The sequence below is a fragment of the Dufourea novaeangliae genome, unplaced genomic scaffold (assembly GCF_001272555.1).
Source record: "Dufourea novaeangliae isolate 0120121106 unplaced genomic scaffold, ASM127255v1 scaffold78, whole genome shotgun sequence".
Classification (NCBI taxonomy): Eukaryota; Metazoa; Arthropoda; class Insecta; order Hymenoptera; family Halictidae; genus Dufourea; species Dufourea novaeangliae.
Window position 1 is genome coordinate 895044 of NW_015373959.1, and position 21525 is coordinate 916568.

General features: G+C 35.5%; 1 protein-coding gene across 1 annotated transcript in view; it reads right to left on the minus strand.

The window, feature by feature from the left end:
• LOC107186412 (glutamine synthetase 2 cytoplasmic) overlaps nt 1–19259 on the minus strand; it is a 68725-nt gene extending 49466 nt beyond the window's left edge. The window contains exon 1 of the mRNA XM_015574274.1: nt 19130–19259. The gene's annotated coding sequence lies outside the window, so the exon portion shown is untranslated. The remainder of the gene's footprint in view (nt 1–19129) is intronic.
• Nucleotides 19260–21525: the final 2266 nt, after the last annotated feature.

A 21525-nucleotide genomic window follows, 5' to 3' on the forward strand; every position in this document is an offset into this window, starting at 1 on the left:
TTATCTATAGCCGACGACCAACTTGTCGGATCGCCCCCTTGACGAACATCAACGTTTCGATAGTCATTTAGATCGGTTCTAGCTATCAAACGATAGAGACGTGCTACATATAACCGAATGTCTATTATGTAAATAAATTTCGTTCTAAAGTCTATTGTGAATAAGTGTTTAATATGTCCCTACAGGACGAGACACCTGGACGCAACAATATCATATAGGGCCTAAAGTGAACAGTCTCTCAGGTATCAGTAGATTTGTTTAACATGTTGGTGAATTTCTTCCGATTAAAGTGAAACCAAACATGCCATAATTTGGACCATATTTCTTTATTACAGTAAATCCTCGATAACTGTTCAAAGGCTCCTCTGCATTGACAAGTAGAGATCTCCGTGTGTAACACTGACTCTTCAATGACGTTTAGCACAGTGATAGAGCTTGGAATTCTGAAGCCAATGGTATTCGTTTCAGCCGCGTATGACCTTGAGTTTATGAAATATTTCATGTTCAGTGCCGAGGAGCCTTCGAACACTCATCGAGGACTTACTGTTAATTATATAATATCATATTATGCCCCACACCATCATTCCAAACAACTGTTGTAACAACATATTTTTTCTTTTGCATCTTCAGTTCCTCACGAGATATTCCATCGAGATCTAGACAAAACAGACACCCTGTAGATCGATCGCGTCGCCGTCTAAACACGCAAGCGACCTGTTCGAGATCATCGGCTGAGAGTCTGGCGACACACTTTCGTGGAGGGTTTCAATTCTATCGCCATGGAGACTCGCGAAAACATATCCACGCGATTCCCGAGACCTGATGACCCACCGGCGATTTCCTCCCAGAGTTCAGTGTGCCGTTACACGAAAACAAAAAAAAACAGAAAATAAAAAAAGAGGAGTGGCGCCCTCTCTCGACGGTTCCTTCCGTCCGATTAAAAACTGTTCCGCCCACTTGACAGCACAGCAATGTCAGTTCAGTTGTCCACGCGTCCGATGCTGTTTACCGCGCGTCTAAAGGTTCGTTTATCCCTTGTGTGGGCAACAAAAATGCAATCGGAATACCTCTATTCTGACAGATTTGATAAACATAGATAATTTTACTTTCATACTTCTCCGAAACTCTTAGTTTTTCCTGCCTATAATATATCAAGTGCTGTTTTAGACAAGAACATAAAAAATTGTGAATGGAAATTTAGAAATGGGTACCCGGTTGCCTACACAAGGGTTATATGTGGATCGCCAACTTCAGAAAGGGGATACAGTGGACTCTAACTATATTGCTAATAAACATGTTGCCACGCGTGGCACTTCCCCTTCACACGTACTTTCCAGCAGACAAATTCGCTCTCACACCAGGTTGCGTACGCTGGCACACCAACATGATCCAGCTTTTGCGCAGGCGCTGAGGTTGAGGTTATGACGATAGAACCTAGCATGAAGGGGCTCTGAACTCATTGCCATTTTACTCCCCTACAGCCCCGACCATGGCAATATAGTTAGAGTCCCCTATGTTTCAAAGGAATTCGCTTTTTGGCAAGGTACCGCTTGTGTAGACTGAATACATGGTTTGTTGTGGAAAACGGTCATATCTATATGTTATCTAGCGAGGTATGGACGTAGATGATTTCCGTTTATTACGAAAACGGGACGTGTCCAGAAAATGTACCCTGAAAATTTTCGTCTCCTGAATGTTGTAAGATTTTGGCATGTCCCGCTTCTGCAGTTACCGTTTCATGTGTTGTCCGTTCGGATATGGAACGGTTACGGGACAGTTCCGTTCAGAGAAATACAGTTAACGTTTGTGCTGTCAGTTTATGTCCGACATCGTCAGATATAAGTAGGATAAAATAACATTTTTTCGAAGTGATTTGTAAAGGTAAATTTGGAGATTGAATTTTCTTCCATTTCGTAAGGATTTCATGATGATAAGAATAAGACAGAAATTGTATTTGACCTGATGTTAGTTTGATCATTTAGTTGATACATGCTATAAATGCATCAGTATATGCTATCATCCGTAGTCTATAGTGGCTATTGCTTAACACGTCGACTACCACTGTGAAAAAGACCGTACGTAACCAGACACACTTTATCTCGTTTTTTAAGCCATATGCGTTTAGTTAATAGGGGCTGTTGATCTTGTTTTAAATTATACCACGATATTAATTTCACGCAAAAATTGTGTAACGGTATTTAAATAATCTAGCCTATTTGCAATGTATGTGTCACCTATATTTGGGATAGATCAAAGTGTTAATAATGTTTTCACATTTATCTCTAAATAATCTAGCCTGCATAGCAGTATTATTAGATGAAGATCATAAGAAACGAAACCATCGTTATGCTGTTCAGAAAATGCTAAACAGGGAAAGACTTGTTACGTATGAAGCTACTCTCGTGACCTCTTAACCCTGTCCAGAGTTGGAAAGCATCCGGCTAGATTACGTAGTCACCCACGGGGTGTTATGCCATGGCCAGATATTCTTGGAAAACTGATTTCTGTTGAATAACAGGTGTATCCCCCATTATTTTTAGACTCGAATTTTAATACTCATACCAAAAGTCTAGTTTGAGAGATAGGGTATTAAAGTCCCTTTCGAGCATTTTTAAAAGTAAGCTATATTCTTTACAGCAGGCCCCCGCATTTCTCAGTACATGAAAACTGAGAACGCTGGAATTAGCTTCCGCGACTACTACTTACATTAACATTTGTGAAACCTTGACTTGCGCGAATATATTTTATATCTATGTTTATAATACGGTGTTGTTCATTTCAACTCTAGAATAATATCTAAATTCCCAGCCAGAAGCGAACCCACAAAGGCACACTTTTACTGCTCGAAGTGTACCGAATTGTTAAAGTTACAAGGCCTATAATAACAATCCTATTGGCTCCCTGAGATGAAATAGGCTCAGGATTCGTCCACGACTACCAACCTCCTAGTAACTCCCTGTGACAAAATCATTGAATTCTATATACGTGGAACGATAACAGAGTACGGAAAAAACCCTAGATGAGCCGGGGCTGAGAGAGATAGTTGTTTCGAAGGTATCTCGGTACATTTCCATTCCTCTACTTACTATCCTGTAGCAAATTTGGGTATAGGCAGATATAGATGCGACTGTACCTTCATGAGAAAACTCGGCTTCCACTAGGGGAAATAGTGGCGTAAGAGAAAGGCTTCCTACCCCTTAGTAAATTTATTTCAAGTACGGAAATAAATATTGAATTGAATGTTAGTTTGACATAAATTTCAATAATTCCCAAGACCAAGTGATAGAAGGCCCTTCTCCTATACTGTTTTTCCCCTAGTGGAAGCCGAGTTTGCTCGTGGGTGTACGTCCAGGAAAGATGTGTGTAAGAGTAAAATAGAGATACGTCTCAAACAGTGTTCCCTGTCTAACAAGCCGGCGACACCTTCAATACTCAGTTATCGTTCCAAACAACAGTGGCTTTTGCCCCACCCTACAAGAAAAAATTGGATTTTGGCCCTCCCCCCCCCATCCCAGAGTTACAAAATTTTTGCGTAATATTTAATATTGCAGTATAATTTGAAACACGACCAACAGCCTTTATTAACAAAACGCATACATTTTTAATGATTTATGACTTTAAAAACAAAATAAAGTGTGTCTGGCTATGTACTGCCTTTTTCACTGTAGCAGTCGATATGTTAATATTTTTGCCCCCCCCCACCCCCTCCCCCCGATTAATAACCTATATACGCCCATGGTTTTAGGTATAAAGTTCAGTGGAAGAATAAGACTCAGATTTGTCCACGACTACCAACCTCCTAGTGGCTCCTTATAATGAATTAGGCGCAGGTTCGTCCACATAAACTCAAAACCAAACTCACCATTCCTGGACCTTCGCAGCCGTTCAACCCTGGCTCGTAACAGACTCGTGCAGAGTACTGGGTACTATTTAAAAAACTAGCTGATAAGGAAGAAAAGTTTCTCCAATGTTTCAGGATGTCAAGACAACAGTCTTGTAGAAAAAGTAGAAAATTCCATTAAAGAAAGCAGAATAGACCTTTCACGAAGGCTATAAATCCGAGAGAAAAACTAGCACCGACACGTTCCGTATCAGACGAAACATTCTTCGCCAGAATGTCGGCGTCGAATACGATACGTGACGTATAAACACTTGCAGTAAATTCTCGAGAAATGCTCGGCAGGATGTCTCGGTTAAGGTGGTTCACGTAAATTTTTAATAATTATAAATTTTGTTGAAAATTTAACAGAACATTCTTAAAAGCTTCAACTTTCGATTGCTACCAAAAAATCGCAAGGTCAACGATAAAATTATTGAAAAAGCAACGTTATGAAAATTTCTTTTCAACACGATCCTTACGGAACTGTAGTTGGTACTGAGAAGTTAACCATTTCTTATTTAGTTAGAAAAAATGACATTTTTGTTACAACTTTACTGACAAAAAGTGTTAAACTTTTTTTGAAGCAATGTGTATTATGTAAGTCTGTTGCTTGCATTTTTTCACTGACTTTGGCCGAAATATTGCTCATCGTTGACGTAAAAATTAATTTTAATGTACTGTCAACGTAGTTTGTGTAACAAAATACGTTCTCTATAGATGCTAAAAATAATTCTGATTGCTGTTGCAGCTAATTTTCTTTCGCGAAGTAAGAAAATACTAAAGGCTCCTCAGTGTAACTCATCAAGCTCCATTTTTAGACAAATTAACTACTTATCTTAGTTACATGTTTATATTATTTTTAGAAATGCTGAGCGAGAATTATCGATATCATACAAGATAAATTTAAAACAGTTCTACTTGGCTTACATTTAAACCATTCGTAGTGTACTTGAAATTACCTACGCCTATTGACCTAATTGCACGTCGTGCCTCCTCATTAATACAATTGCTGTTTGCATTCTTATAAACATCGTATGATGTACACTATAATTGTGTCGGCGCCATATTTTCGCTTTATCCGGCAAATCGTCTCTTCGCTGTTTATCCGCACGGAATTATTTACGATTAACTATATAGATATTACAACGTGCTCTGAAAATAGGGAATGAAATTCTCCGACAAGAGAAGTTACCCACGTGAAATTACATTTAAAAAAACGATGGTTGGTAATTATAGGACTCGATCTCCTAAGAATTGAGATAAGTGTCATTCGCCCGGAAAATTCAGTATTGGTCAAACAGTTACGTCTAATTGTAAGTCCGACATAAGCAGTTCTGAAAATCTATATAAATTAACTTTCTTTCTATAATTTTTTTACTTTTTGTGTTGTTTTTTAATAAATTTAAGTGAAATAACTGGAAAAGAAAGAAAAAACAGGAACTTGGAGTCCAAGTCCATTTTCTTAGCTCAAGTGACGTCCAGATCACCAGTCTGGCGACACAAAATATCCTGAAAGCTTGCCCGATCAACAACTTGGACACTTTGATCAAAGTAAAGAAAAACCAAAGGCCAGATTTGCATATTTTAATGTTTTTGCATTGCAAAAATAACTTTACATATAAAAGAAAAAATTAGTTCAAAATAACGATTCTTTGCAATTGTTATCTTTAATTGTATCTTTAATTGTTGCGGAGATAAAAATTCTTTTGTGAACGTAGCTTTCATAAACATCGGTGAAAATTGCTAACTTCGAGGTTCTGTATTTTTTAAACAATTTCGAAACCAGGGAAATGATAACTTAGACCCCTCCCCTCTCCATTTTCACATGGACTATAACATTTTTGAATGTAAACAAACCCCAAACATCGTATACAAAAGTGATAATGCATGTTCAATTAACCCTTTAACTACGGCAGAGATGGTCAATAAATGCTATCCCTTTATTGCAATCTTAACCACGAGTATGAACCTTTTCGCGAATAGAGTATACCTACTATTATTATTATTACTGATGGTTGAACTTAATTAAATTGAAATTATTATTACAGATAGATAAAAACGATGAAATATTTGTTCGTTTTTTTTATACAATAAAAGAAATAAATTTGATTACAGTCGGTGACTATCCGACATCTCTTAACACTAAACCTACCCCAAATGACCGGTTTTGCCATCCTAGTTTCTACCTCTCTGAAGGATACGGTAGGTTTGGTGTTAATAAAATGTATTACGTGTACCAATAAGAAATGAATATACAGGGGTTCCTCTTAAAACAGAGCACCTAAATATCTTCTCCATCTCTGATCATCCGGGAAATATTTTTTACATAATTTAAATGGTTTCAAAGGACGAATCAGATGGTAGAAAAAATTATATAAGTGAATTTAATATTTTTAGAACAAATTTTTTATAAGTAAATTTAACATTCTTAGAATTTAAGGTCATACTATTATACATGAATAAACGCATAATAACGTTGACTATAACATACAACAGGAAAAATTATGTGCATATACGTAAAAAAACCTTCTCAAGGTGACCTTGAAAAAACCATTAAAAAGGGACACTCATAAAATATTTTTGCCGCCATCCGATTCGTCTCTTGAAACCATTTAAATTACATAAAAAATATTTCTCGTATGATCACGGGTAGAGAAGATATTTAGGTGGCTAGTTTGAATTCAGAATAGCTTTCCAATCTTCTGCACAGTCAAAATGGCGAAGAATGATGGAGACAATGAATGAGTACTATTGTTATAGCAAAGGGTTTTTAATTATTCGAAAACAAATAATAAGAATTTCACGAAAACTAGTGGACTACTTGTTAGTGCATATAATACATATAAGGCAGCCATTATAGTAATGTTTGGTCCTGAACAGTCGCTTCACGGAAAACCACTACAGTGGCTCGTAATAATTAAAGGATTAAAGCCCATCCATACATGAAACGTTCGAAGAGAGATCATACGACCGGTGAATAACCCAAGATAAGATAATAATCGGAAGAATTCATTTAAAAGGATCGTGTGGTGTGTCGACCCATTCACGATTCAATTTAAGATCAGTTTCGGACTATGGATACAGTGTTGGAGAAAAGTGTACATCAACCGGTTTTGCTATCAGTATCAGCTGTTTGCAGTGTAACACAAGGTAATACTTTGATAAAAAGTTGAATTATCGTAATATACCGAGAAGCAGATCATTCTTAACCAAGTATTGTAGTAACAACGATACTTTCTTTTTAACAATACTTTTTTCTCCCTGAGTCCATTTCAGTGCTGTGGCATGTATATTCGTTTAACGAATGACATTGACATGAATTATGGACGCAAGGTCTATCAAAAAAAGTCTGCTCCATAGACCTCGTATAAATGAAATTACTCCACTCTATGTACTTTTTCGAATAACAGTGGCAACGCAATGTTCCGATAAAAGTTTTCCTTATTTACCATTTACTCAATTGCATGATTTGATTTGAATTATTAACATATTCGTAACCGGCCACGTAGTTCTACGTCATTTAAAAATCTGTAGCATTCATCATCCGTTTCTCATTAGCGAGATGATCATTATCTTGATTTAAAAGTTTTATTATATTAGATATTTTTTTATACAATAAAATGTAAATAATATATAATGTTTATCTGTAATAGTAATGTAATAATATAAAAATGTCTAACAAACATAAATCCTAAAGTCAATCCTTTCAAAGAAAACTACAAAAATTTGTCATTACACTTGTTACAGATGTCCCATATGTCTTCCCTTCATTTCAACCCAAAACTCACATCTGGGGATTATAGATCGACGTACATTTTCAAATATTTATTTTTGTTATACAACCTTGAATTAATGTACTTCTAAACCAATTTTCATAATAAAATAATATTTCCCCTTGAATAAGTGAACACTTGGCAAGCAACTATTTAAATCCATTGACTGTTTAAAGGTCAGAATGGCACGATCTTAGGGTACCATTCGAATAAAATAGTGCCCAACTCTGGTTCGTGACCGAGTGAAGCCAGCAAAACGATAAACAAACGGTTAACGTAGCATAGAAAACCGGTTGAACGCGAGTGTTTACGGAAGTCATGCTCTATCATCAATGTCACGGGCTGCGTTACGATAGACAAATAGATCGCTAGGTATCGGTTATATGTACCGTGAAATTTAATATCCGGAAAAACATCAGCGAAACGATTTAATAACATCTACCAACTGGCCGCGCGGATTTCGATCGACACACATTTACACGCTGTAACTATGTACGTTCTTCCTGTCGAGGAAAACACGGACACGTATCGTTTTTCACTTCGCAAGCATGATCTGGCACAATTTCTACGCGAGATTGTAGATCGTTGCAGACTGTTGGAGGTTTATTTAAAAAATTTTGCATTTCCAAGATCGTGTTGCAAAAATGAACGTTCACGCGGGACAATTCGTCGCCTGAGTTCTTAATTGTTGTAACTCCATTTTTAAAAAAAAATTTAGTTAATCTATGTCTCATTGGTCCAAAGAATACAAATTCACCATAATATGAAGAAAATTCAACCGAGAAAACAACAAATATTCTTCTAAGTCCTAACTCCGAAACTTTGAAAGTTTTTTTTTCTTAATCGTTGTATCTCCAAATACTAACAACAATTAAACATGTATGTTGATAGTAAGATAAAATGTTCTTAAATATTGTAATACATAGCTATTCAATATATGATATGGGAGTGTGTTCGACTATTTCACTACTTTCCTGCTTCTATAATACCAACTTCATAAATTTTAAACTCAGTTTCCTCAGTTTAGAAAGTTGTGGAAATAGAACAATTTAGAACTATAGCGACGAATTGGTAGAGTTCCAGTGCAGGAACAAAAAAGGGCAAATTCATTATCCAGATAAAGAGTTTCGAATGATGAATAAAAAATGAAAAAAGTACTTTAGTATTTTTAATCGATTCAGCGTGGAAATTCCAAATTTTACAATAATATAGTACTTTTTCTTAAAAGAGTAGACACTTGGCAACCAATTATTTAATCCCATTAACCGTTTAAAGGTCAGCATGGAGCTCTTAGGTACTACTGCCTTTCACTATTTACTATTCGAGGAAACTTCTGACCAACTGTGTGCAAGAGGAAACTATGCCACAACAGTTACGTTGTGAAATACCTATTAAGGCTTTGATAAAAAGTTGTGTATATCATAGTAAATATATACTATGACTGTAAGGAATTTAACCACGTAGTTACAAAATAAGGGATAACATCTGAACATCAAGAGGTGCCAGAATTATTGAAAAATCTAATTTTTCCACATTTTATGTCATAGCTCCTTCCTGCATTAAACTCCTCAATTTATCGTTTTGTTAACGGATTCCACAGTGTTTCAAAGCTAATCTAAAAATCACTGATAAATAGTTTAAAAAATCCTATTTTTTATACTGGCATAGTTGTGTCAGTTTAAAGTTTTATTGGTGTCGTAATGGAATCACAAGCTTCAGATATTTTCACATTCAACGAAGCGATAAGTGCCACAGACTCTTCAAGTATTATGTTACGTTTCTTTTTTTTTGTTATATTCCGTTAAATTAAATTATAAGGTTCAATAGCGTTGTGTGTGTTTCTTTCAATCCAGCCCTATAAATAATAACCGTAATTATCTATGTAAAAATTTCTTGTCGGTAGGACCATGAGATTGGACTATCATGACCTACATACGTATGGGTCCTTGAACAGTAGATGTTACTGCGAGGTCATCTTTGAAAAATCAAAAGGATATAACACAGAAGAAACTTAGCTGTTCCGATTTTTAAAACGGTATAAGCTCTTTGACAAAAAAATAAGTTCAAGCTAATTTCAGCTATAGACTGATGTCTTCTGTTTATATTTATAATAACAAGTCAATACGGTACAATATTCTCATGAACTAGTCAAAAGAAATTTTACTGATAAATAGAATTGTATAAATATTCTTTTTTGAAACTGGTATGAGTCCATTTAAAACAATGACTCAATTTATTTAACACCTTCTACGAAACAAAATAAATAAAATGTGAGTAAAAGTTATTAATATTATCTTCTTTTATTAAACTTAGAATAAAATTCCCCAAAACGTAAGATCAAATAATTATATTTTTACATTCAATAATGTACCTTTATTTTTGTTATTATAATTGGTATTATTTACATTTTAGCATTGCATTTCAGAATTATGTATCTCAGTTGTAACATAAATTTAAATTCAGTATTAGTTACGTTTCTGACAATTTATTATTTTTTAAAGTAGTTCCTGATTTTTGTCAAAACTCATTAGGGGCTGCAGGCAGGGAGACTCTCAAAAAACTTATCAAACGCAACATTCATTGCCTTGTAACTTTCGACTCGTTTAGAATCTCTGAACGAACAGCCATTAAAAAAACAGTTTTCCTTATTTCTAAAGTCTCAGGAACATGTATATTTACAAAAAAACAGATTTTCCGATTTTAATCTTAAGAATGATTATTCATCGAAGAAAATTACCATTCCGCGATTACGTGTTGAAGTATACATACATATATCACGTGTATTCCAAACGATCCATCCGTAAAAGCATCAGCTCGATATAATCACAGACTTCCTCGAATAAACGCAATTCTCGGTACTGATCACAGAGTAATCGTTATTGCACGCGCCTAACCATTCGATTTTACACGGCGGCCAAACGTATTTCGCGTCTCTAAAAGCATCCTCTATTAATTAGTTGAAACGCAAGCTGTAGTAGGGCCCGCCATTTCGACGAATGAAAATTTCATGCGATTCGGCGTGCCTGCTATTTTCATGATCTAGGTCAGTGTCGGTGGTTGCTTGATCCTTCCACTTGACGTTCATATCAGATTGCTGCAAAAAGCTCTGACCCTTTTTTTCTTTTTTACCCTACACACAATGTGTCTCGCGGCAATTCGATTTCATGAAAAGAAAAACATTTGATGAACCAACGGGAAAAACGATCTCATAGTCAATTCTAAATTGAGATTTTAACATCATGTGTTAAAGTTCAAGGAAAGCTATCAAAGTGTAGTATAATAAGAGGACAGAAAGGGACCCAGGCCAGAAAAATTAAGAACCAGAGAATCCTGGTTTTGAGGAGGAACAATCAATGACACAATTCTCCAACGGAAGAATGATCAAAGTCCAACGAGTTGTAGTGTTTTTCTGTTTCTTGTGTTTTATCAAATTTCAATTGTTCATTACAAAAAATTCGGAATATTTTCTATATTTTGTTTTACTAACCTTATAATCATTGCCAGTACGATATTTACTCCAATCAGAAAAAGAATTTATTTTCCTGGGGAAAATTGACCAGAGGCCATACCCATTTTATTAAAATAACGTTACAACTCAGGACTATAAAAACAAATGTTACTGTCATACAATTTATGAACGTACCCAGAAACCTATGATGTAAAAGAAAAATATTAAATTTTGGATTATGTTTAGTTGGCAGGAGTTCACAAAATTTGTTCTGCGAATAGTGGAAATTTTACTTTTTGTGACTATGATCGTTTTTCCCTCGAACCTTTTATTTGTATACCGCATCGTCGTATATTTGCGAACTGGAATTATTAACACAAATTAATATTGGGCTTTTTTAGCACATATTAATAAATGTAATCATTTGGGTAATACTTTCTGAAAATACCAAGTCTATTAGCGTTTCAAATAATAAAATGTCACGGCCCTCATCAATCAGCTAATCAAGTGAAACTCTTGTTAATTTCTTTTCTAATACACCGATAGGTAGAATTTATACAGCGACCAAATATTAAAACTACTAGAAACGAAACATGAGATACCTCGATTAGAATCGCCCCCGAGCCTGGACACGGGAATATCAATTTCTTAATGCACCAGTAAATATGAAAGTAGCCTGTATTGTAAAATGGAGTTTTAATTACTCTATAAGAATCACTTGATAAAGTGGAATTCGTTTTCTCATTCACAACCGTGAATCTACATATTTTACCGCCTAAAAGTAGGATCCAATTTTTTAAAAGGTAAAGAATGATTGAATCAAACGATTCTTGGATGTTACGAAATGTGAAGTCACGCTTCATATGTGATTTTTATAATAAGAACAATACTGGGAATAGGGCATAGAAATCGATTAATATAATTAAATGTTTTTTTAATAATGTACACATATGCATTGTAAGAATTTAAAATTTAGAAAGCAAAACTTAATGTGTTTAATGTTTTACGAATGGCAAGACAGTCATTAACAGAAAAATCAAGATCATCTGTAACTCTTTGAAATCGGTTGCAGTACATTTTTCATTCTACAATCGTCTAACTTTTGAAAGAACGTTGCTAATTATCGAAGGTAGGTATTATGACCTTTAACTTTGCTATCAGATTCTACGAAAGGTTCTTGCGTATTTTAGCACAGTGTAAAGATGTTGTCTTTGAACGAAATGGTACTACTCATCGGAATAATTTCACTTCTCATTCGACAATTTCTTCTATACGTCTGTGAAAATCATACATGCCCTTTTTGTGAAATACAATTGTTTTACTCGCACAATCAAATTTATTGTCCCGGAAGTTTCCTACGTTATATACGCATCCATGCTATATTTTTACTGCCATGGGGTATTTGACATCTACGTTCAAAATACAAACATAAAAAAATTCATTTTACGCTTCAAATTTCCAAAATGAATACACCGTATTCGCAGGAATTCCATTTTCGATAGAAAATATTATGTTATTTAATCTTTGTACTGTACAAATTATTTAAAATAATGTTTGAAATCTTTCTCCTTTTAAATCTATCCCAGCTATGAACAGAAAGAAATATGAGTCGTTTTCTTTTAAGTGGTGCAAATCCATTTGTAATTATAACCCAATTTATTTAACGCTTCCTGCATAGGAAAATTAATCAAATACGAGTAATAGGTATTAATATTACCTATCTCTATTTTCAGTTTTTTTCGGATTATTCATTTATTAAACTCAGTACAATAAAATTCTATAATAAATTGTTTAAAATATTTTTTTCAATATTACGGTAAATTGTTTTTATTATAATTATTATTATTTATATATTAGAATTGCATTTCACAAAAGTGTACTTCGTTTGAAATAGAAATCTAAATTTGGTATTAGTCACGGTTTTGACAGTTTATTATTTTCGAAAAATAAATTTATTTCGAAAAGCACTACTTCACTTAAAGAATATTCATAACAATGGTCACACAATAGATTTAAACACCTCCAGAGTCTTAGAAGCATAAAACAAGCTTATTAGCGTTTAACGATATTTTCAAGTAACGGTAAAATGCAAAACTAAGTGGATCTGTACCATTTTCAATAAAGAAAAAGGTACCATTTCAACTGTACCATTTTCAATAAAGAATCATACTATTATCAGGATATTTATGAAGTGACCCGATACCTTTTATCGTCGTTCCCGGGAACAGAACGAGGATGGAAAAATCCCTCCAATTAATTTCTACGCGGTTCATTTGATGTAAACGAGGATGTACAAGCGTTATTCTGCATTGAAATGCACGATCTCGGAATGATTCAGCTTTATCTATACCAGAATGAAATATTTATGGACGAGCCGATATTGTATATACAAGGTGTCTCATCTAACTTGATCATCACGAATAATGACTAAACGGTACACTTTATGAAACTTTGGAAGCATGGAAACTCATTTTTAATACATACTTACTATCTGGAAGCTGTAGGTGCTCGAACTGATGCCCCTCAACTTCAATATAGCGATTTCAATACTGTGATTATATTGTAAATATCTCGTTAACTATTAGATTTTTACTCAGAATTTGAGACCTTATTGGTCTATAATACAAAATATAGATCATTCCGTTAAAAAATCAAGGTGACCTTGAAATCTCTGAAATGCCACCATCCACAAAAAAAGCACGTACCTTATAAGATGTTGCTATTTAAGTTCGACGCCTCAAAATTTTCATAAAGCGTACCACTGTTAAGTCATTGTTCACGGTGATCAAGTTAGCTGAGACACCCTGTATATACACAATGCCAAGAACCACAAGAGCTTTCCCGTCCGGAACAAAGCGTGTAAGAACGTTTCGTTGATCCTTTCTTCTTACTCGACGAAAGGCAGGGGGAAAAGATCATGACCACCATTGTGGAAGAAAAGTCCAAAAAGTCTCCCGTTGAGCGATCAGTTTTTCTGCCTAACACACGCCTCCCACCAGAGAACTCGACGCGGCACACGCTCCTCGAACCGATTTACCCTTCCGTCCGTGAAATTGCTAAGCGGTCCTTCCCGGCCTTTGTCGCCTGATCGCACGTTTTCTTAATCGCTCATTTGCATTCAAAACGTCGCGAAGTGGAAAATATGCTCGTTACATCAACGCGAACCACCGTTAATAACGATAATACTGCTCCCGTTGTACGATTCGACTTTTCCAATTTGTATAATCGAATGATGATTTTGTCGTATAAGAATCGGTATTCATTGCATAATACTCGTGTGAATATGTGCGTGTGTGTTCTGTATTAAACCTTCTTATACTTTTACTCAATTATTATTCTTTACAAGGGAAGGACCCAAACTGTTCGACTTCGATTTAAACGGGGTTTTGTAAGATGGTAGTATACAGGTTCGTAATTTTATAGGGGAAGGTTGCCGAATTTGGACCATCGCCTAAATTGGACCACTACTGTAATTTGTAAGAAATTTGGGCCTTGTAATAGAAAATATGTGTATGATAATGGTGATTGCATTAACTAACTTAGTACCTATAAACAACACATATTGTCTATCAAAAGGCCCAAATTTCTTACACACGACTGTGGTGGTCTAACCTATGCGATGGTCCAAATTCGGCAACATTTCTCTCTGTAAAACATTAGGTGTAGACACCAAAAAGGCAGGGGATACTGAAAATAAATAATAAAATAAAATAATACTAGTGCCATGTGCCCCGTGATCTACTGGATCTGTTGCTCGTTCAGCTGGGACCTACGGAGGTCTACTATTTCCGCATGCACTGCTTTCTATTTCAATAAGTGCCAAATCTATGCTCTTGTCCAATACTATCTAGTTCAATTAAGTAATACCACTATTGAACTTCAATAATACACCAGGTAAGGAAACCTTCGAGCTCGCCAGGGGACTTCGGAACGCCATACAGAAGATTTCGAAGGATCTTGTCCCATACGTCTAGCACAGGAATCGATCCCACCACTGTAGCCCCATTGATGAGTCTGACTGGTAGTTCTTACGTTACGTAGAACACACCTTTTTTTTCGCCTCCTTCCTGATTACCTCTCCTTATGAGAATAATCTCAGCCTGTTCCACAAACTCTAATGCTATTAACTCCGTCTTTGAGGCGAAGGGCGGGAACGGGAACAAGAACCCCATGGAGTGTCTTTTCCGGGGTTAACTTAGAACTCGGGACGTACCAATTGGTGATGGGATCATATTCTATGTGTACTAATCCAACTCAATTCCATTATAGACAAGTTTGTTCACTTCATGGACTTCCGATTACTACTCGTAAAAGGTGACGTTTCATTTTCGGTATTTATAAAGTTATAGGATTCTACATGCTGGTTTCAAACTCTTGAATGACTACCTGTACACATGGTTCGAGAATGTACTTGGAAATGATGTTTTTGAGATAATATTGTAATTAAATAAGTGCTTTGACAGTTGAGAAAATCGAATCTCGTAAAAGTAGTATTCGAACCCTAAATGACAAAAGATCACACTAGAGACATTATGTACTCTCACGAGCAAATTCGGCTTCCGCTATGTGAAATGTGGCGTAAGAGGAAGGCCTTCTACCACTTGGTAAATTTATTTCAAGGACCGAAATAAATGTTATATTTAATGTTAGTTTGACATAAATTACAATAATTCCCAATACCAAGTGGTAGGAGGCCCTTTCCCTAAGGGTACATATATGTATTTAGGTACAATGCATTCTTCGATTCCGCTCGAGCTCGATATTAAGGTGCGTATACACTTGTTGCGAGCTTTGGTATCGTATCACCGTTGTGTATCAATGTAGATGGGCAAGCGTTGCATCGTTACGTATGAAAATGTATCGCATAGTGATACGATACGGTGATACGCAACGATGTACGACACGAGGATACGCGACAAATAGATACACACCTTTACAACAGAAACAGAATATCGATATAAACGAAATAGATAACAACCAAAATTTATCCGTCAGATACTATTTTTGAGTAGTATTTGTGAAATGTTACAGAGTAATAAAACTAATTCGACTACAGTATTGCAATTCAAAATGCAATCATAGTCGCTAATAAACCTGCTGTTAGAGGTTGATGCGACTATAAAAAATACATTTAAAAAAAACTAATTATTCATTGAGAGTAATGAAAATAATTATAAAGTAGCTGTTCAAAATAATATAATTAAATAAAATATAGTTAAATAAATGTTATGTGGACTACTTGTTTTTATTTTTCACCGAGAACAAATCACACAATTGCTCAGAATAAAAATCTTCCGGTTAAAGTAGGTTCTCGTAAAAGGATCGAATTTACTTGGTCCAGATTCGATTATACTTTAAAGTATCACTTCCATTTCTCGAAGTATATCTATTTCTAAAGTTTTCGAACCTGTCTTGTCTGAGTTCGAGTCTACTTAAAGGTATTATTTATTGTTTCTCAAAGTACTCATAAGGAGTTCGAAACTAACAGGTAGATTCGAACCTACTGGCAACATACTCAATGCCACCGTTATTTCTTTCTTGATTTCATCGTTTCTTTGTTATTGTCATATGTCTTGTATGCCTTTGAAACGTAACAAACGAGAAAAATTGCTCGTACCTCCGCACGAACCGTTCTAACAAAAGATAATAGCCCAGCCATTACCTATAGACCTATATGATTACCAATTCGTGTAAATTCGTAATTATCGTTCGGTTAAGCAAATAGACAACAAAAACTACTTATCCATTTCTATATATATCGTGATAAAAGTGAAATAAATGTTGTTAATATCACTGACAGCTTTTGCCATTACGTTTTAAAATTATCATGGAGTAAATTCCCTGCACCGTGAGCCACCGCACAAAGATTATTCCAGCGACGCGGCAACGGAAAATCAACTAAACTCGTAGCAAAAATTCAATTAACATTTCACAAACTGTAAATTTGGTCATTAAGTCGTTCATTAAATCCAGAAACGGACAATATTTCATTCGAATAAAATCCAAGAATTGAAACCCTATTTATTGATTTAACTCTTTACTGTTCTGATGGGTGTCACGGATTGACATTTTGTCTTATACGTATAATTTGTTTCGAATACTTATTCGATAAATTATTCTGTAATCTATTTCGATAATTTATTCCATAAATGATAGTCAAGTGATTGTTTGACTCTTTATCCGGATAAAAATTTTGATCGTGTTTGATAAAAACGATGTTGTATGACGCTGTCTTGTATGAAACAAAATTAGTGATAGGTACTATTACTGGCTGAATGTATTTGATCGAACAGACTAACCATTTATAATAATTATTATTCCTGTGTTGCGGGTAAAAAATGCTTTCAATAATTGTGAAATACGTGAAGAAGAAAAAAGAATATTAATATAAAAATAAATATCTTAGCGAATTTTCAAAACACAGAATTCAATAACAACACAATGATTGGAAGATATATTTAATTGTTCTTAAGCGTTAAAACAGGTTCTCGAGCAATTTTTAGCAATTTCTATAAATCAGTGAATACATACATATACTACATCATTCTACACTCGGTAAATAGACGAAAATATTTACTATTTCGTTAATTAATGAAATGTCGTATTTTTTTACAAACATAATAAATGTTCTATTACTTAGATACGGGATTTTGTGTAGGTAATTTCTGCAATGATTAAATGAAATTGCTCGATTCTGTCGAAGGCAGTGAGCACAGAATTAAAAGTGATTCTTGGAGCTCAATCACCTCTCGTTTCAAAAATCTCAGAGATTTTGATTAATAATTATTATTAATAATAAATAATGATTTGTGCTGGCAAAATAGTCACTATATAGTGATTCCAGTGAATATAATGATAAACTTTAAACAAAAAGTTCAGGAAAATGATTATTACTTCTGGGGTCTAATCATTACATTTCGTATAAAACTTTCAAATGTTTTCAATAAATTCAAAAATATATATACAGTGTATCATAGATGTAATTTTTTGTCGTATTATCGAAGTGTTAATTCGATACAATTCATTCGACGTGTTTGCTTCGCGCGTACGCGCACGCAGATTCGCAACCCCGCGAAATTCAAATAAGATTACGGTAAACGTGTCGAAATATTGCAAAAAGAATCAACCTTCCCAAAGCAAATGATATGAACACGACACGGTAATCGAATGCAGGGACATTTTGATCTACAGTGAAAATTTCATTATAAATAATTCTGCAAATCGGATTATGAACAAAATTTTATCGATATGTTTACATGCGTGGATCTCATTTATTATATTCCAAGGAAACTGACATAAAATACTTTCATCTGTTGCGTTTTCGGTATGAAATAATGAAATAGTAAAAATAATACGATAATAATATAATCATAATAAAATTTCAACAGAATCGTCTGACATCTCTGAACAAGCACTTCACGCCTTATAACTAGCCTGTTGATGATTGTGCATTTGTAACAGACGCAACGAATAAAAACACAATAAAGGTTCAGAGACTTTATTCTCTTCTTTATCCGTACAGTACGCAGCAAATATGTGTACAATGACTTACGATCGAATCGAGTAACAACCAAAAATAAAAACCAAAACAGCATAAGATACAAAAAAAAAACACGCACGCACTCAGACTGAAAATAAAAATGGAGATATTCATAAAAACTGATGTATCATATTCGTCGAAATATCATACCGTAAGAAAACTGAAGAATAAACAAAATGCACGTATCATCTTTCCTACCGCGCTAAGATCCTTCATTCGAATACACATTTACTAGACTCCCACTTTTCATATAAATCACTCCGTAAAAACGTGCATTCGCGTGGACATCGCGTGGCACAATTTATACCGAAAAGCACGACGGACGGTTCACTGTTATTTGGTCAAAATGACCATGTATTCATCAGGGCAAGAGGGTTAAACATCCCTCCCTTCGATGAATTCATAAACACGAGGATGAACGATAAGAGAGCCACCCGATCTAAGATCGATTCCCCATCTATACAACTGAACGAGAAATCATCACTCACCGGTGTTATCGATGATCCAGCGAAGATCGTTGTAGAGGCTGGACAAACGTTGAATTCGTGTCCTGTCACAGCTCCCTCGGCAGAGAGTTAAAAGGCACTGATCATAAAGGCAATGAGCGGCTGATAGCACGGCCCGCGTTACTAGCGTGTCGAAGCGCGGCCGCGCGATATTTATGTAGAGAACCGTTTTCAGCGCACGCGTCGCTCGTCCCGCGCCGCTCCGCCGTCCGATCCCCCTCCCTCACGCCGCACTCCGCAAACCAACTCGTCGTCCACAGCGAGAAGCGATTACTTATCCGACGCGATCGTGGGTCCACTCCGATCGTTACACGCCGGAAAATTCATGTCGCTCTGCACGTGTGTCGCCATGACAAGAAGGAGAGAGAGAGAGAGCCTCGTTTATGGACCGTTTGCTAGTCACGGCACCGCAACGGAAATTATTCGCGACTCTCGATGACGCGACATGAACTCAACCAAAGCCGTGAGAATGGCCCTCGGGTTCGCGAATCGAATGGAAATTTCGTGTGGAGTCGATCGTCGTCGTGTGGCCAATCACCTCTTCCTACGATCGACGACGACCATCCAACGCGCCTCGTTTATACCAAATTGTTGTCAGACTACGACGCAATGCTCATATATGTATGTATATCACCCGATGAGCCCGCGGAAGAAAACGTGATTCACATGGCAAGAAAGTTGACCGGGAGGGACGACCTTTTCCACGACGGGACATTCGGTATTCCATGAATAATATTCCGTGCACACGGTTTCATAGGCATTGTTTAAACGTGAAAATTTCAATTTTTATAATAAAATAATACTTCTTTATGAATGAATCGACATTTGTCGAACAATTATTTGATCTCATTGACTGTTTAAAGCTCAGAACGACACCCTTAGAGACTGTTGCTTTTCACTGTGTATTATTCGAATAAAATTCTGCCCAACTCTGGTTAACAATGCTCTTGCAGCTGCGCGCGTAAGAAAGCGCGGTTTTTCCAACGTGGGTCACGGCAGATCGACGCATGCTTGGAAAATGTTCGCGAACGCTCATGAAAATTGAACGTTATGTCCGAAACGGTGTTACCCGATTCGTTACTAAGGATGACTATAGTGATCCAACGTCGAGCGCTCGTTGCGTATTAACCCTTATGATGGCAAGTGAAATGTTTGTTTAACCCTTTCAGATCTGGTGGTGACATTTGTATACATGAAATTTCTTACAATTTCACACAAGGCTTAGGTACGGTGTGTTGCAGATCCATATTTTTCTTATAAATTTGAACTTTTTCATGGTCTGAATGTAACAGTAGTCAATGTAATGTCACAGTAGTCAACCCGTTAAAGCTTTGGTATTTTAAATTCTTTTCGCACAATTTTATTTCTAAAATGTAAATCTACGTAAAAATATCAAAAGGATAGGTATCTGGAGCGGTTTTGCGATACTGTTAGAGGAATATAAAAAATTGTTGTAAGAAATATATAGAAATGGGCATCCAGTTGTCAACATAAGGATTAATTGTGACTATAATCACCCACCACACACGACCACCAGTTCTTGTATCCTAAAGGTGACTATAGTCACTGATCAAAATTCCGAATTAGTTACGAATTTACGTGAATTTAATTAATTTAATTACTTACATTCATTGGTTAAACAAATATTACACGGATTGTAGTAAAGCGTGAACCCGCGACTCAACTGTCCCATGCAATGGTAGCATATCGGCGGTCAACTCAATCGTAACTACAGGGTTAAGGGGATGTCCCTTTCTGTCGGGATGAAAAAATAGATGATATTCATCGTTTTCTTCGCAATACGTGTTGCGAACCAACGTGAAGGATCACTTAAACTTTATTTCGTTAGTGGAAATAATGTTGTAAAATTACGACTGATTGTGTTAAAAATCCTAAAAAAGTGACCTATATTGTCGATAGAATTAACAAGCTTAATGTTCTCGGTTACTTAAGTTGCTAATGTTGTAATTTATACCTCTGTTCTTACAAATTGTAATTTTTATATACAGAAACGCCCATAGTCGGGAAATTATAAGCTGCAACATGCTCCCAGAGTATTTTTAAAGGTTGTCATATCTTATACAGTAATTAACCATTTGATTTGAAATTTTATACACATGCTTTTTATACGTCTCTTCATAATACGTGCCAGAATTAAAAGAATTGCTTTTAAAAATCAAGATTTTTGCATCTACGTTACGAGAACTCAACATCAGTGATTTATATATAAAATATAGTATGCGAAGAAAGATAAACAACGTTCGTTCCTGTCAAAGAAATTTATTTCAAAAACAACAAAAATGTAGTGACACAGAACTTTTGGCCTATTCAAGAATAGAGGATCAAAGCAATTTTGGATACTTTTGTCGAATTACAAC